The sequence below is a fragment of the Leptinotarsa decemlineata genome, unplaced genomic scaffold (assembly GCF_025532065.1).
Source record: "Leptinotarsa decemlineata unplaced genomic scaffold, Ldec_3_MD MMD2_P_RNA_scaffold_2, whole genome shotgun sequence".
In the NCBI taxonomy this organism is placed as follows: domain Eukaryota; kingdom Metazoa; phylum Arthropoda; class Insecta; order Coleoptera; family Chrysomelidae; genus Leptinotarsa; species Leptinotarsa decemlineata.
In genome coordinates, this window is record NW_027412529.1 from 942,314 (window position 1) to 954,362 (window position 12,049).

At 34.0% G+C, this 12,049-nt stretch overlaps 1 protein-coding gene across 2 annotated transcripts in view; it reads left to right on the forward strand.

Moving 5' to 3' along the window:
• The first annotated feature begins 7,147 nt into the window (after positions 1 to 7,147).
• Positions 7,148 to 12,049, forward strand: part of LOC111504606 (zinc transporter ZIP1) — a 57,114-nt gene continuing 52,212 nt past the window's right edge. The window contains exon 1 of one of the 2 annotated variants that reach the window (XM_074180955.1): positions 7,148 to 7,453. The gene's annotated coding sequence lies outside the window, so the exon portion shown is untranslated. Of the gene's footprint in view, positions 7,454 to 10,624; positions 10,720 to 12,049 lie in introns of those variants that run through there. The other variant, XM_074180961.1, reaches the window with a different exon arrangement.

Genomic DNA, 12,049 nt, shown 5'->3' on the forward strand with positions numbered 1-12,049 from the left:
ACAGTTTTCATTAAGACAAAACATCCAAGTTCGAGAAATCAGGAGTATATAAATAAAAGTGTGGAATGCATTCTATGGTATATATTGGTCAAACTGGCAGACCATTTAGGAATCGAATCCAGGAACATCATATGAGCTATAATAAGAAAACAAGTTTGACATATTGAAAACATCTTTTAGAAGAAAATCATATCTTTACCAGAGAGTTCCAAATTTTAAACATAGAAAAGAAAGGTTTGAAACTGAATCATTTGGAAGCAATGGAAATTAATAAACTTAAAAATTCAAACATTCAAATGAATGACCAACTGGATTTGAATAGATCACCATTATTGAATTTGTTTTCTTTAAAAAAAACCAGGAAGTATTTTTATTGATGTAGAAGTGAGGTAATATGAGGTGAGGTAATCATAATTGAAGAGGCACCTCAGGTATACATATAAAAGTTGTAGGAGTTTAGGTACCTAATTTAATGAAGGTCGTCTCAATTGTAAGCAGGGGAGCCCACGATGCAAAATGGGGCTCGAGCTTCATTGAGACATATTAGGTTGCAAAGCTTAGATGATAAGAAGAAAAAATGTTATATAATATATACGTTTCCATCGGCGGGGAAGCGGCTATAGATTTTTAAATATGTAAAAAAATACTGTTGCATGGACATACTCAAGCGCGTCAGATATTGATAGCAACAATGTCCTACATTTTTTTAATAATGTTGGTATGTTAATCTGATCGTTTGCATGATGTGGGTGGTTGTACGTAAGTGTTAAAAGTGAAAAAAAAATTAATCGAGCGCGTCAGATTTTCTAAGGGGGTGTTAAGTGCAACAAAAAAAGCTCTCATTCAATAACCTGGCGATTTCGATCTGACGCAAACTCGCGGCCATTATTATAATGTACAAAAAAAAATTCGACATTTTGAAATACGCAAGCGCGTCAGATTAAGATATATATGGTTCATCTTTATGTTTTAGACGTGCTGTCTCATAATCTGACGATTATCTAGAAGGATTCACTTAATCTGACGAAAAGTGTATGTTTTTAAAGTAGAATACTTGTATTTATAAGAAAATAATTTTGAAAAAATGCTAAAAAAAAATTATTTTTTATAATCAATTGATTGATTAATGAAGAGAAGAGAAATGAAACTTTTTATGCTTTTATTTGTAACTAACGTTACTTCAGTTTCGTCCTATAAGGACATTTTGAAACTCATATATTGTATAAGTTTGAAAATGTCCTTATAGGACGAAACTGCAGTAACGTTACTTATAAATAAAAGTGGTAAAACATAGAAAGTTCAATTTCTCTTTTCTTCATTATGATTTCCTACCACGTAGTAACGGCTACATCCATCAATTGATTGATTAATTATACATCATCGTCATCTTCATCACGAACGAGTCTCTGTGATCAGCTGTGATGGCGTCATGGCAACAGAATTCGGAGTAGGGACGGAGTGAGAGAGAATAGATAGAGAAAAAGTGAATAGAGAATAGAGGAATAGAAACTCGCAGAGGGAAATATAAATATCACACAGCTGCACGCATTAAACTTTATCGACGAATTTTTTTATTTCGGCTTGCGGAAATCGTCAGATTATATATTTTTCGTTATCCTTGAATCATTTCCTTCAAAAAAAAATTTGCTACGCTCGAGAATGCCGAAATGACGTTATTTTTTTACAACTTTGCTGTCCTTCCCGTTCTTTACATCACTCTCAAATTTTCAGATTACTGGAATATACACTTTTTAGCGGGTAGTTAACTCACCCTACCTTAATCTGACGCGCTCGAGAATTTCTGATGATCAATTTTTTTTCACTAATCTGATCCTTTATCCCTCACAGACGGCCTTATATATGGGGCTCATATTTGGTGGAGGTACTTAACCGGGTACAAGGTATCCCCCTGTATATTAATCTGCCGCGCTTTATTAAATCCCGAAATCCCCGCTTGGGCTCCCCTATTATTACCTGTGGTAAATAAATATTAGCGTAAGAAGCAACTTATAGTATTCAAATCACTGTTGACGAAGCTACTGTGTTGACGAAACCTCTCGTGATATATTTCTCAAATAAAGTTTGTGGTAGTAGCTTATGAATTTTTTTCATCTAATTTTGTATCTTGTTGATTGCCATGCCAATTCATAGTATTTATGTCTTTCCTGGCAGTTTTCATTTTTGGTTTTCATGTTTCCTTATAAATTGTTCTTGATTCAAAATAGAGTAAGAAACTCATGAAGAATATATCTGCAAAATATCAGTATCAAAATTGGTTCGACTATTAAACAGTGACCATGAAACAAAGATATATGCGAGACAAACCTCTTAGTAAAACACATATAGGTAGAGTGTCTAATGTACAATGTGAAAAGCCAAAAATCTCAAGGACATCTTAGGGGAAAGCTGTTATTCACAACACTCATCTCATTCTTAACCGACTTAAAGATATTACATTAATTGTAAATACCTAACTTTTGTAAATTACTTTTTCAAACCGCTAATAACCTTGAAGATTGATACGGGTATTTTGTAGATAAAAAAAATCAAAGTCAATTCCACACCAGTTTTACTCATCTATTTACTTAGAAAACTAATTAAAACTTTAAAAATTTTAGGATGAATGATATCCACCAAATCTCATAATTCACAGTTTTGGTAACATATACTTTTTTAATAGGTACTTTGTCCTCGATACACAACAATTTTTCATTGACACCTGTAATTTCATTTCGTGAGTTTTGTTTTTTTCATGCTTTTATCTATAGTAATAATAATAATGGGCTTCGTGAAATATTTCCTTTTGTAGCTATAAACATTGTTTTATTACGCGATTTGAAGAAAAATCTTTATGGGTGGGTTTTTACATCAATTAAAATATGTTTTAACAAAACACGTTGATTGGAAATCAATTGTTCGTGAGTAATAGAGTAAAATTAAACATTTATAAATACCCGTATGGTAAAATTGAGCGGAAGGTAATGCATTACTGCAAAACAGCAGAATAAATTTAGAAGGGGAAGAGGAAACATAGAAGAATTGAGAAATTGGCGAGGATGTAAAAATTTCGATAAGACCATCAAAATATGAAGAAAACAGGGTCTTCCAACAGTGGCGTTCTAACTTTGACAATTGATAACAGCCATCTTGTTGAAGCTATATCAAATTAGTTGTCATTTCTTCAGTCTGGTTTGCCAAATCACCATGGACGGATATAGCATTCAACAACACGTGCAAATAATAAAATTGTTAAATCAAAATGGGTGTTCTGTTCGGGCAACGTACCGCGCGCTTCGCCCATTTTACGGTCGCCATAATCGAGAGGACTATTCGCAATGTGGTCAATAAATTCGTGTTCACTGGTTCAGTAAATGACCGGCCAACACCCGTACGTCAACGAAACGCAAGATCTGCCGAAAACATTGCCGCTGTCTGTGAGATTGTTCAGGAGCACAACTAAATGTAAACGACTATAGACACCGACGTGTGTTCGCTAAATGGGCTCTGGAGCAGTTGGCAACTGTCCATTATTTTCATCGAAAAATCATATTCATCGATGAAGCCCATTTCTGGGCCTCAAATATCTGATATTTGTAGAGTAGAACATGATATTTGTAGAACAGAGTTTTAATATTTACTCAAAATCAAATGTGATGTATTTGATTCCACCGATTTGATTAGGACAGTGACAGTTGTGATAATGATGTATAGATACGCATACCTAACTGCTAATTTCATGGCTGCCAGTTATATCGCTGTTGAGAAAAAGCGTTTCGTCGCCGTACAACCCTGTTTTGTCGGCCTTCAATTTTTCCTTCCTCTTATCGGTTTGAAGAAAATAACCAATAAAAAATGTGTTTCATAAATCGTACGCGTAAACAAATTGAGTCATCTCCCTGTGGGTTACGTAAATGGAGATTCTTGAGGGACAGAAAAATCGCGACGTAGGATGACAACCGCAATTGAGGAGTTTATTCAATTTGAACCGTCGCGTCGAGCAAGCCACGTAATTATCGTGGGAGTAGATATTATATTATTCAGAGAGTTTACAATTGTAGCGAGGCAGTACATCCGCGAATGTTAATTATATTTACGGGGAATTTCAATCACGATTCTGTTGCATTGTTCAACGCGATTTGGTCATTTGGAATGATAAGTAACAGAAGGTGGAGAGGTAATTCCCTAGGAGTATTGGAAACTACTGCTTCATTTATACAGGGTTGTTCACGTATTTGGTATATGAGAACTGCGACCTTTTATTTTTATGCGACCCCATGGTTGCCAACTGCGGTAAAATAATGACATTTGACAATTTCACATTTGCTAATAAATAAAGAGATTTCTAGTCGTCCTATATGGAGTTGGGGCTCCAAAATGAAGAATCAGCTATGAAGAAAAATAGGATTGTCTGTCCCAGTTATGTCTCAAAAATGAAAAGGCAGAAAGAACTCAGAAAGAAGGTTATTTATTCATTAGCAAATGTCAAATGTCATTATTTTACCGCAGTTGGCAACCATGGGGTCGCATCACTCAATAAGGTCAATTGGACCAGTATTTTGTCACAGCCTTGGTAATCTGAGTGGGACCACTACCGTAAGGTGGCGCAACAGACAACGCAAAACTAAGGGAAAAGAAATAAATGTGGTAAAGTCTATTATCTTCAGCAGCAAAAATGTAGTTTTTATTTCAAACATTAAAGGATATTGTATGCTTTGATATGACAACTCTCAAAAAAAATTTATAGTTGTATGTCTACGGCGAGTAATAAAAATATGGAACACTGGCATGAATAGGTAATCAAAAGATTTTTTTTGGTTGAATACCCAAAATATTTTTACTTTTGAATTTCCATTATAATTTAATACTTTCTATAAAGAGCACTTTTTAATGACTCGCATATATACCTGCATAGCTTACCTGATTAAATCGGGCATATCTGAGATACTTTAATTTTCACTGGAAAATAGGATGATGTAATGGTTGGATCCGATCTAATAGTGCTTTGATCAGGCATTTCATTACCTGAAGAAAATGAATTAATGAGAAGGCTCTTATGTCTCAGTTAGTGTTTTAATTAGTAAATTATGCTTAGTGTGTGAATTAAAATGGCTACTTCAGTTTTTCTCCCCAGTAAAACGAATAAGCGAATATGCTTTTTTTGTTAACGCAAAAATTGTTATTCTTAATGTATATCACGCTCTCATACACCAACATTTTTCGTATACTGTTGACACTCTGGTTGAATGATGGGTGTTTCAAAATTATCAATACATAAATTCGAGAATGAGAGAAAACATGAAGCTGTGTAATCGAGAAAACCATCTTCACGAAGAGAAATTGTATATGTTAACGAAAACTTGGATTTAAAACAATGCCTTCGAAATATAATGGTTTAAGTTAGGTTTTGTTGAGTTATGTTATGTTAGGTTAGTTTAGGTTCGGTTAGTTTAGGTTAGATTAGACAGAAAAATGAAATCTTTGAAAGAAGATCAAAGTATGTCTCCAATGAGAGGCAGAAGGAAATTGTGGAAAACTTTGAAGGAATCAAATTTCAGCTGGGAAGAACAAAATAGAAAATCGCTCTCATTTGAAAAATTATGAAATCATTTGCTGGAGAACATTACCAAGGCAAATAAGAGAGTTTCGACTTGCGAACAAAAATATTTATTACCTAGACAAAACTTGACTTAACGAAGGACTTACCGTATGGTACTTATAGCGAAACATGTGGTATTTTTGAAAATGAGGTTTGTGAAGATCAAATCGTTGGGTGTAGTTTATGAAATTATAGACTCCAGATTTTTCTATCTTGCCCACTTTATCTTTGGCATTTAAAAAGGAAATTATATAACCTAGCATATGGCCTGAATGACTTAGTCCACTTTCACATATTTATGAACAGCTTGGAGACCACTATAGTAAATTCCGACCTAAATAAAAAACACACTCATTTTTTATATAGATATATAGACGATATTCTTGCCTGTTTCAGAGGTACTACATGACAGCTGAACCAATTTATGACATTAATAAATAATCTAAATAGAAACATACAGTTCACATTCGAAACAAAGATAGAGAGACAGATTAATTTCTTAGAATTTATTATCACACATACTCACAATAAATTTGAGTTCAATGTGTTCAGAAAACCGAGATATACCTACACTATACACACAATCTCAAGTTTCCATAAATTAGCAGCCTAAAATTCAGTGTTACACAATGTTACCTTTGTCTGCTTACAATCTGGATAGGGAAATCAAAACAATAACGGTTTCGAAGCAAACACATTCCAGAAGTTAGTCAAGAAACAGGTAGGTACAGATTAATATATCCTCAGATCGAATAATCAGAAATCAAGAAATTTGTAACTTTTGGTAAAGAAACAGAGACAACTGCGGGATTTTTCAGAAAAATAAAACAATGTGGAAGTGGCATTCAGGCCGCATGTCAGGTTATCTAATTTCCTTTTAAATGTCAAAGATAAAGTGGACAAGATGTAGGTTATGAGCTTAAGTGTCCGGAGTGTAACAGTGTTTATGTGGGACAATGTGGTCGAAATTTCTGAAAACGGTATGCTGAAAATGAAAGCTCCTTCAATCATGGCAAAAATGATTCGACGTTTTCAAACCACTCCTTGGAATGCAACCATAAGTTCCCGAATCTAAACGATACGGAAATTTTGCACTATGCGGGCAAGAGTTGGAAACTAAATTGTTTGGAATCCTTGGAAATTCACAAACATAAGCATTGCGGATATAACCTACTAAATGACCCAATTGACCTGGTATATACGCCTCTTTTCAGAATAGCGTACCCACATCGAAGTCGAAATACAACACAAATAATAATAATAATCGCCTTTATTTCTGACATAAATTGTACACTTCATATTTTGACCATGAACTAAGGGCGGAGTTAATTTCATTTGGAGACAAGACCTCCACTGAAATGTTCTTCCACTCAACGACTTTCAAAGTACGAATTATCATGTAATTCACCCTTAAGAATGTCACTTTCACTCGTTAGAACGCCGTGATAATCACAAAGTAATTGGCAGCGTTGGCAACTCTGCAATCAAAAACAAAATACAAGCAAGAACCGCGCTGCCCGTAAATCTGCATAATCGCTTCTTCTCGAGTTAAGCCACTAGCATGACAGTAGAGAGTCTGCAGCCTTCAATCCGCTGCATTTCATACGCGTCCTTGACGGTCTACAACGAAAGCGGACATCGAAAATGTCGAAACGATCGCCGACCCTTCTGCTGTTCTTAACTCCGATCCGCTCAGTTCGCGCTGGATAGTGTGCTTCGGACGTACGTGCGTTCGAATATGTAATTATCGCAGTAGCGCTTCTTTTGTTTTGGTTTGTTTCCGCGAAGTGGTCGAGGGGATATTTTGAGGATTCTTGCCGTTCGTTTTGAGGTTATGCTTGCCGGTGTTGCTTAAAGGTAGGTGTCCCTTGGATATAACTGATTTTCGATTGGTCGTTGTGATAAAAATTTAATTAGGAAAGTTAGTGCAACTCTCTGATTTTGCGAAATAAGTTCAACATGGGTTCAATTTTAATTTTATTCGAAATTAATTGAAGTTCATGAGCTTAATATTCTTTATTCGAGTAAATATTTATTTCTCCGGCCCGCTCTAGTTTTTGAAAAATTTGCAAATATAGGGTTCACGAATCTAATGTCAAAACTTGGTGTTCCCGTCTTCTTTTGTAGATATCGTCATTTTCAGGAATTCGCTTGATGAATCAGTACATATTATAACGCAAAGTTCCTCGCCGCATCTGTCTCTCTGAACACGATAAACTCGAAAAGTAAAGAAAGGATTTTCATAAGTATTCCACCAACGGGCAGAAGAGGAGGGTTTTGGTATAATTCATTAACGTTTTGTTTGAAATGTGAGATATTATAAATCGAGTCAGTATAGTCGAAGTAACCTGTATTGTGAATACAGGTTGAGATGCTATCGGCATCTCAAAGGCCAAAAAAACAATTCAGAGAAAAAATGCCGCGGCCAACTAGTCCACGTGGACTTGAGAATTGGCGTTTCGTATTGGATAATTTTTACTAACCGAGTTTTATGATTGGCTGAAGAGTCATAAAATTAAATTAGAAGTCATGTTACGGTGACAAATAGAATGTGGGAATGAGTTAATGTTCAGTTCAGGAACTGATCGCGATTTGGGTGTTGAAATTCGATATTGGTGCAGTTATAATTACCTAAAATTTTTGTTTTCTGTTTAAAATGTGGCGTCCTTGGACGAGTACTAATAGTAATAACGAGTGTGATAACAACGCAGACTTTTTCCTGTGTAGTGATTCCAATAGCGATGGTGAACAATGCGAAAAAGAGATACTAGTGAATAGGATTCTGATGCATTTGAATATTGAAATACAGAGAGTTTGTTTCAATGTATATAAAAATCCACATCTCAAGTTTGGTTTCAAGGGAAACAAACTTACAAGCAACATCAGATTTGACCAAAATTTCTTTCTCAACGGTACGTAAAATAGTCAAAAACAAACCTAATGAACGCAAGACGCGATGTGATGCGGGATTACCAAAACCTTTGGATGTTCATGTAATAAAATCATTGAATAAAACAATATACGACTGTTACAAAAGCAATGAGATTCCTACAACTGAAATCATAAGGAAGAAAGTGATTGCTACCGGCCATAACGTGAGCTGCTGTGACAAAACTTTTCAGAATTGGATAAAGAAACTAGGATTTAGATTTGAAATAATGAACAAACGTCAAGCAGTTATGGAAAGCAGAAGAATAGTGGAATTGCGTAACAAGTACCTAGAACAAATAACTAAATATAGACAAGAACAACGGTAAATTTTCTATTTGGACGAAACTTGGTATGACACTCACGACACAGTCACGAAAGGCTGGGCTGATGGTTCGAGAATGTGTACGCCTAACATGCCTGCAAACAAGGGATCGCGACTAATCATTGTTCATTGAGGAGGAAGTAAAGGATGGGTTCCGAATTCTTTGAAATTATGTGGAAAAAAACTTGAGGAGTGCCTAGAAGATGACAGTACTACCAACTGTCGAAAGCGCTCGCAGATAATTAATACAAGATATAAAGCTTCAAATCCTTTTTGTAAAATTTAATATTGAAATACTGAAAATAAAGGAAAATTAGTTGCATCATTCAATATATATATATATATATATATATATATATATATATATATATATATATATATATATATATATATATATATATATATATATATATATGTATATATATATAATGTAGTTATTGTGATTCTTATATAATTAGAAATGATAATTGAATAAGAAAATTAGTTAGCTCTCTAAATATATTATTAAAGGGGAGCTGTTGGAAAGTAGGTTGCACTATATCGTTTACTTGAACTATACATGTTGTTATCATTATTAATTTTTTTTGTAGCACAAAATCGCCGAATACGCAAAAAACACTTTTATGCCTCTCACCATCAATATAAACAACTTAAACTGCGAAAACAGGTTCAAGACGAGTGAACCAACAAATAAAATTAAAAAATCGCGAATCGAAATAACGAAGCCCGCGAAATTTGAAAAGTCATCTTATTTTTGCAACAGCCCACGTATATAATTCATTTTCAGTAATAGGGATCGAAAAACAAAAAGAAAGAGAATGCCCTCCTTTAAGAACGTTAACACATCTTCTATAAACGAGAAGTACACTGATCGAGTAGTAAATATTGTTGTTTTCGATTCGAATCGAGTAATTTACAGTTTATTTTATTTTTATTGCGAGCTAATTGGTGTTTAATGAATGGCAAATTCAATATATCATGTGATATACAAAGTAGTTTGAAGTAAACATTTCTCACAATTCCAGTTACTTTGAAAGAAAAATCACTGTGGCGTGGGAAAAAATAATGATTAGGTGCGCGATAATGAAAATATCAGTTATCTTGGATGTGTCGCTTGAAGGTTTATGACAAAACACAAGCACTACAGGAACATCCTCGCTACTTTCGCACAGGCACCGCTTTTAGAGCGCTACCCTTCCTGACGTGGACCTTGCCAAGATGACAAGGTAATCTGCATGTATGGAGTTGATGTATCTCGAGTTCCAAGACATTGGTTTCTACCTTCTTGAGACTACACAAATATCGATGATGTTTTTTTCGGAGATAAACGTAGGGAAAAACGTGTATTGTAATACGTAGCTGAATTTGTCAACAATTGATACATAAATCGATGGAAAAAAACTCGAAATCCGTATTTAAAACATTTAAATTTGATGAAGAAATCTGATGAACAAAACGTCGCATTGCAAATTAGTTTATATCAGATTATAACAAATATGAAACAGTGTTGAAAGTATAGAAATTGATGAGTAAATGGATATATTTTGAGATAAATTAAAATTCACCTTATTTTTTGAACGTACCTCGTACATATTTCCAAAATAACTTTGAGCAAGACACGGAGTGGTACTTAGGCAATGCGGAATTCCTAATCGATTTCTTCTTCTAACAATATTCGACGATAATCAAGTACGAGGAACTCGGTTATCTGCTTACAAAATGGTTAGAAATAAAAAAAAAGTACCGATAATTTCATGTTCATAAATTCATCGATACTGACAACTCACTAGAAAAATAACGATATGAAATGTCGTCATGAAATAGTCGTCAGTAGTTGTGAGAAAACAGAGGATGATATTATTATTTTTTTGTAAGTAAATACGGAGATAAACTTATTCAAAATAAAATTTATAAGCATTCTGGTTAGACTCATCAACTGATACATTTTTATTTATAACGTTTTTAAAAAAACCGTGGATGTGAGATTTCCACATGAAATTTTACAAAACCACCACGTACACTTTCAAGTGTAATACTCACATTAAAGTGTGTTTTTTGAATTTGTTTAATATATTTTCATCGACTATCGGTCAGTTTTAATATATATTTATCCATAAATAAATCTTTCCTTTTGGGTCAAGAGAGTAATTAGTAACAATAACTCAATTTTTATCATTTCTCATTAATGGTTACGAGTCTGGAACATATCTAGCTACTTCGGGTGTTCCTCAGGGCTCCAACCTAGGTCCTCTTCTGTTTTTCCTGACTATTGATGATTCATGGGAAATTTCATGAGCTACACCTCACGTTTCGAGACGTTTTTCCTATTGATAAGTTGAATAATTAAAATCAAAATTATAGAGCTTTAACGTATTTTGGAGAAACAAACGAAGAGTGGTTTCATTCTTGAGGAAACGAGATATTAAAATTGCATATAGAACAAGTGATACGTTGGGAAAGTTAGTTAAAAATAATAAAGACAAAATATCCAGATTCGAGAAATCAGGAGTATATAAATTAAAGTGTAGAACGTGTTCTAATTTATACAGCGTGACTCACGGTCGATGGTAGGTTAGACGTTTCTGAAAAACGCAAAGCATGATTTTTCTGAAAATTTCACCTCTTACATTTCCTTACCTGTTCTATCGATCTAAAATATTTTCAGCATTGCGGCAATGCCACTTCAATGAAAAAGTCCTAGCAACTTTATTTTTCAAATGGAACACCCCGTATATTAATACATTTTTGAAATTGCTCTTGTATTTTAATACTTTTTTGTTAATAATGTCCTATACCTATCTCTATCTGTTTTCGAGATAAAAAATAAATTGTGCTAAATATGGTCCAAAACATAGCCTTAATTGAAATTAAGTACATCAGTACTCTCAATTCATGAAAAGTTGATATTTTGATGATAGTTTGGACAAACTCGAAATATCCAAATAACACCAAGAAATCGACTCCATATCATAAAGGGCGTGCTAAAATTACTATTATTTCCATTGTGCATAAAAGTAGTCGAAAGTTCATTTTTTCAAATGAAACCCCCTGTATATTACTCGGTAAATTGAAAGATGGTGAAAAATGCTCATCATGTCTTTATACCTAAATCGTCAAGTTTTCTCAATAATGTCGCTTCTTCTAGAAACATATTTTTTTTTTAGAATTTGGATTTAGGTAACAGTGGAATTATCAAGCTT